Source organism: Mytilus californianus, unplaced genomic scaffold, assembly GCF_021869535.1.
Source record: "Mytilus californianus isolate M0D057914Y unplaced genomic scaffold, xbMytCali1.0.p SCAF_25, whole genome shotgun sequence".
Lineage (NCBI taxonomy): Eukaryota > Metazoa > Mollusca > Bivalvia > Mytilida > Mytilidae > Mytilus > Mytilus californianus.
In genome coordinates this window covers 3,734,526-3,740,410 of record NW_026262674.1, presented here as the reverse complement: position 1 = coordinate 3,740,410, position 5,885 = coordinate 3,734,526, and the positions used below count along the sequence as shown (strand labels likewise).

At 31.8% G+C, this 5,885-nt stretch overlaps 1 long non-coding RNA gene across 1 annotated transcript; it reads right to left on the bottom strand.

The window, feature by feature from the left end:
- On the bottom strand, positions 1-3,549 carry LOC127732597 (uncharacterized). Its single transcript, XR_007996335.1, has 2 exons — positions 3,505-3,549; positions 1-102 (listed from the first exon to the last, which is right to left on the bottom strand). It is a non-coding gene; the product is annotated as an uncharacterized LOC127732597 (long non-coding RNA).
- Between the last annotated feature and the right edge of the window lie 2,336 nt (positions 3,550-5,885).

Here is a 5,885-nt window from a genome sequence, read left to right as displayed (position 1 = left end):
CTTCTTTTTTTTGGTAAGGTTGCATGTATCAAACGAGCAACTGCAAGTCCTAAGCCAATAACAACTGTAATTTCAAGCACCCCTTTGATCATTCTGACTGTTCTGTATTTTTTGAAAAGTAAAGAAGTTAAGTCTATATCAGAAAAGCGCAATCAAAGTCTTTTGTCTTTTGTATATTGTCTCGATAAATCTCCTTTCATTTATAGTAACGATCAAGAAAACTTACAAAGATAATGATTATTTAGATACTATTGATTTCGGTGAGAAGCTTGCTTGTTCGTACTGGTAAATATCTTTAGATATGAATGAAAAGTGATCTAAATAAGGCGACAGTAATTTTCAGATTTCAAATCACGTAAATTGATGGGGAAGAGACAATGTATCTATCAACGAGACAGTCACCCAACACAAAAAATATTCAATAGTGAAATATTGAAATCGCCGAGAGATCCGACAAGTTAAAGATAAATATGTATCGATTATTGTAAGAATTTCAAAGTATTGAATTTTACTAAGGCAAATTGGTGCGATTTCTTCACAAGTTAACTAGATTGGAACTGACACGTTCATTTTGATATAAAGAGGTCTTACAATATTAAACAATAATTTTTTTATAATTCAGTCTTGAACAAACCTAACGAATCAACAAAACAGGTGAAGTGACAGTTAACCCTATGACGCTATAAAATGAATATAAATGTAAGTAATGGTTGTGAAGAGGCACAGTTTAAATCACATTTGTGGGGAATGATTACACAGGTAGATTCGTGACGTCATTGCATAGTAACGTAATTCAAAGAAGTGACGGCATCTATTACGTCATACATCAAGGGACCGGAAATTAGTTGCGAGCATTTGTGGCCAGATAGGTGTACTGTTCATGCGTGACGAGAAGTCACGTGACCAAAGCTGAGTTATGGAAGCCACAATCGTTAATTATTACTGAAAAACGAACCATCTCTGCATTATTCAACGCCTTTGTGATACTTAACGTTGATTCATCTAAACCAAGATGGATTTTAGTTTAATGAAAAGGACTTAATCTTTATTAACCGAAAATTATTCTGTTTAGTGTGAAAATTGTCTCTTCACAGTAACAGTTGACAAAACATTTATTTGAAAAGCTAATAACTGATTTTATAAAGTAGTTTAACTCCGAACTATAGTTTTTGGCAAATATCATTATTCGCAAGCATATCATTTTTTGTCGTCTGTCCAAGTATTATCTTGAACACCGAGTGTTTAACTTTGACCAACTTGTACGTTACAGGTATACACATTTATGTACTAACCGTATTTTTTTTCCGAAAACTGTTTTGTCAAGTTTTCTCGATGTTGTGAATGATGATATTTTTTAAAACTTGTGTAACTATAAAACTTGGCCTATAAATTTGTGCATTTAATGTGAGTTTTTACCTCTAGATGATTAGATGTATATACCATGTCCAATTTTCTGTGATAAAATATTTATTATAAGATTACAAGTATTTGAATTTGACATGTTTGGTTACATACAGAAACAACTATTACGTAGTACAGTTTTATCAAGTGGATACCTTAAGCTTGTTTTAAATGGCTTGTCACTTGTACATTTTTTCCAAGAAAATGCCTGTACCAAGTCAGGAATATTGGTATTAATACAGTAGTTGGTATATGTCAACAACATATGTCAATGAGTAGGCTTCATATTTCTAATCAGTACATTTCTAAAGGTACAACATCTCATGTGAATACGTTTTTATTATCATCAAGGGAGGTTACTTTACTTCAAATTCAATCTTCTACACTTATTTCAAAGTCATATGAAACGATTTTCTTGAAATTATAATATTACGGAAACTTTTTAACTAATGCATATATAGCTACTAAACTAAGTCCTTTATAGACGATTTTATACTTTTATTACTAATCAATGCCATATAATCGACAAAAATATTTCATTGAGTGAAAACTTTCCCTGCTAATTAACTTTCGAAGTTTACCAAACTTGACAATAATAAACAATGAACACAGAGTCATGGAACACGCAATGCAATCGATGTTTTCGTACGTTCAATTCATTGCTATTTGTTAATTAAGCTTTGTCATAACTGTTGTTGAATGATTTGGTGTATTAAAATTAGACTTTTTGAATCAATTAATACTATCTAACTTACACCTTTTTTTACCTTTTCTTTTATCACGTTGTTTCCATTGCATATGCGCTGTGCAGTTGTCGAAGTACTAAAGAGAAGTCACTGCATGCGGGAACAAATGTATAAGGGAATTATAATACGGGAAGACAATTAGTGAATAGTAGTACATTTCTGAAGATTTTGATAAGATAAAGAATTTTCGTTAAAAACAGAGTATATGTTCATGTGTTTTATAGTAAAACTTAGCCATTCAAGTATATTAGATATATTCAATTTTTTTTTAATTTGAAGTATCATATGACTTTAAAATCATTATAAAGAAAAGTTATACTTTACCACTTATTTTATGCTATAGGTTATAGAGTTAATGTTGGCTCAAAGCCTTCAACACAAAGAAATATAAACACTTCTAACTAACGATCTGCAATAACGGACAAATTTATCTACAACCTTTCAAAAACAGCAGTGTAGAAAAGGCGATTCATTATGTAATAATGAAAATAGGCGAAAAAGTAAGTGTTAGGCGGTAATTGTAGTAATTTTATTAGAGTTATGTTTCGAAATAATCGCATTCAGTGTTTCGTAAGATATGCGTGCATGTGGTGTATAAATACTACACATTGTTAAAGGCCGTACGGTAACCTATAGTTGTCATTTGGTCTCTGGTGGAGAGTTGTCTCAATGGCAAAAGAGGGACAAAAGATACCAGAGGGACAGTCAAACTCATAGATCGAAAACAAACTGACAACGCCATGACCAAAAATAAAAAGACAAACAGACAAATAATTGTACAGACGACACAACATAGAAAACTAAAGACTAAGCAACACGAACCCCACCAAAAACTGGGGGTGATCTCAGGTGCTCCGGAAGGGTAAGCAGATCCTGCTCCACATTTGGCACCTGTCGTTTTGCTTATGTTATTACAAATCCGGTAAATAGTCTAACTCGGTAGGTCACATTCCACATTTTCTTTTTTTATGTTACTATGGAGAACTGTCGTGGAACCATCAAGAGGATGGCATATAAGAGAGTGTGAGAATGTAATAAATAGTTTTTTCGATAGTAATGAAACACATACTAGTTGGTATCAAAACCAAAAGTAGAAAGAACGAAATCTTTCTTTTATTTACGAATGTGTATTGAAGTATATGAATATGTACATATTGATTCACTAGTTTAAAGTCATCAAATAATTGTTACATTAGAGATTAATATTGTGTTAGTTGTTTATATTTAAAATGGATTTTACACAGATACACTACCAAATAACAATCTCCCCCGAGGACAATATCCGCCTAGTAGCCAATTCTGTAGATTATGATATATATGATACATTTTGTAATACAATTTAAATAATTGTACTTACACTTTAGTTGCGACTTCCTTATACACAACTAAGCGTTTACATGTATGGCAGTTAAAGTAAAAGTAAATGTAAGAGTATTTGTTTTCCTGGTATGTTTTCCGATATGCTAAATATCACTAGAAATTTTCATCCGTAAATTTTGTGATAGAGACTTATTGATGTGTACTCTGTTTATTTATGCTTATTTTTTACAGTATTAAGTTGACAAGTAACGAGTGTCCGAATGGGGTTTACATCCGAAAACCATTCTTTCCATTGATTCCCCTCAAGAAATACTCTCATTAAATTGTTACATGCATACATTTTCTAAGAGCAGAAATACCCAAGGGTAAATTTCTTGATGAATTGTACATTAGGATGATGTTTCCTGTGGAATAAATCCAAATGTACAAGTAGCAAATTTTAACTTTTGAAAACATACGTCTTATTGATGAAATTTTTAAACTATGGAACAATATCTAGTTGTGAAGGTTTGGGAGAAATCTAACATAGCTGAGTAAAGAAAAAAAGGTGGATGCATTGAAAAACTATATCATCGTAGTTAATAAGGTAATTATACGGACAAACGAAAAACGAAGATACAAAAGATGATACCGATATTAGCGTGGGAGCAAACCACACGAAAACAGTGTGTGATCTCAGAAGCTTCAGAACAGTTAGTTATTCCTCCTCCGGTGATGACACTTGTTTAACTCATGTAAGAAACGTTAAACAGTCGAATTTGGTAGATAATGCATAACAAATAAACTCACCATAGGTACCAGGATTAACATTTTGTACGTCAGACGCGTGTTTTGTCTACAAAAGAATCATCAGTGACACTCGAAAAGTTAAAAAGGCCAAATAAAGAGCAATCAAAGTTGAACAGCATTGATGACCCAAAATTCCGAGCCGTTTTGCAAAATACAGCTAAGGTAACTGTTCCTGGGGTAGAAAATTCCTAATATATCGAAATATTCTAAGTTTTGTAAATAGTTATTTAATAAAAGAGAGATGATAGGTACCAAATTGACATTCAAATTGGTAACTCATAAGTTGAAAACAAACTGACAATGCCATGTCAAAAAACAAAAAACAAAAAAGATCAAATACAAACAACATTATACAAAACACAACATAGAAAACTATATACTGAGCTACGCAAACCCCACCAAAAACCGGAAGTGATCTCAATTACTTGGCTTGGCCAGCAGAGCTTTCTCCACATGTGACACTAGTCGTGTTACTTTTTTAAACAACGTTTATAAGTAATATTAAGTCCTAAGGTATTACAAAATAGCGGATTGATATTTGACACTTATCTCATCACCAATTTTGTGAAGCATCGGTCATGTAAATTTTCTAACCCTAAAACTTGATCGAATGGGGAATTTTGGAATTAAAGCACAGATAGACAAGACTGTTACCGGTATAAACGACACGGACATTAAAAAAGAAAAAGAACAACACTTTTGATAAAAAGCGGACGAGAGAAAGGCTGTGACAATAGAAACATATCCGTGATCATTTGTAACACCAATTATTAGATGAATATTACAAAACTTTAAAAAAAAATGTGCATGTATCAAATGACTGTAAACAAATTATTCTGAGAGTGCCATATCGTTTAACCGACCATACTAGACCGGCATTGGTAGTTCAGGTCATCGATAAACCATGAAGTAGTAGTATGATCCATGTAAGGATTTCGCTCCTCTGTTTCGATATGAAAGACTGTTATAGATTGATAGTATATAATTAAAGAAACTTAAAAAGCAGAAAAAATGAAAGGTCCGTGTCCTTGTTTTGGAAAAATAATCATTTGAAAATGTTGCGGGAAATGATTCTCTCTATATTTTTAATACTTTTAACATTGACACCCTTTTTCTTTTATAAACTATGAAAAAATAACAAAAATTATATAAGATTTTCAAAAATGACTTTTTTTTAATTATATGTAATAAAATTATGAAAAGAAAAGTATGGGTTAGATGGCAAAAATTTTATAAGCACTACATGAATAAAACTAGAGGATTATGAATATTTGATAGAAAGTCAAAAACAAGAGTAGCGAACATTCTTAATTGTTACTCAACATTTTACATTTTTTGTTAAAGAAATCGCGTGCTAAAAGATATGCTTTCAGTATTTCCGTCTTGACGATCGAATAAAAGATGTTAGTTTTAAAAGAGCCAAATAGAGTACAAAATGGAAGATCATTGAGGATTCAAAACTCCGCAAGGGTTTTCCAAATACAGCTAAAGTAAAATATTCTTGGGGTAAAACATACTTAGTATTTAGAAAAAGTCTAAGCAGTCCTCTCACTATACATGTTATACAAAACGGTGTGTCTCAAATGAAATAAGTAATAAACGTTCAATGCGATATGACTGGATTATCAG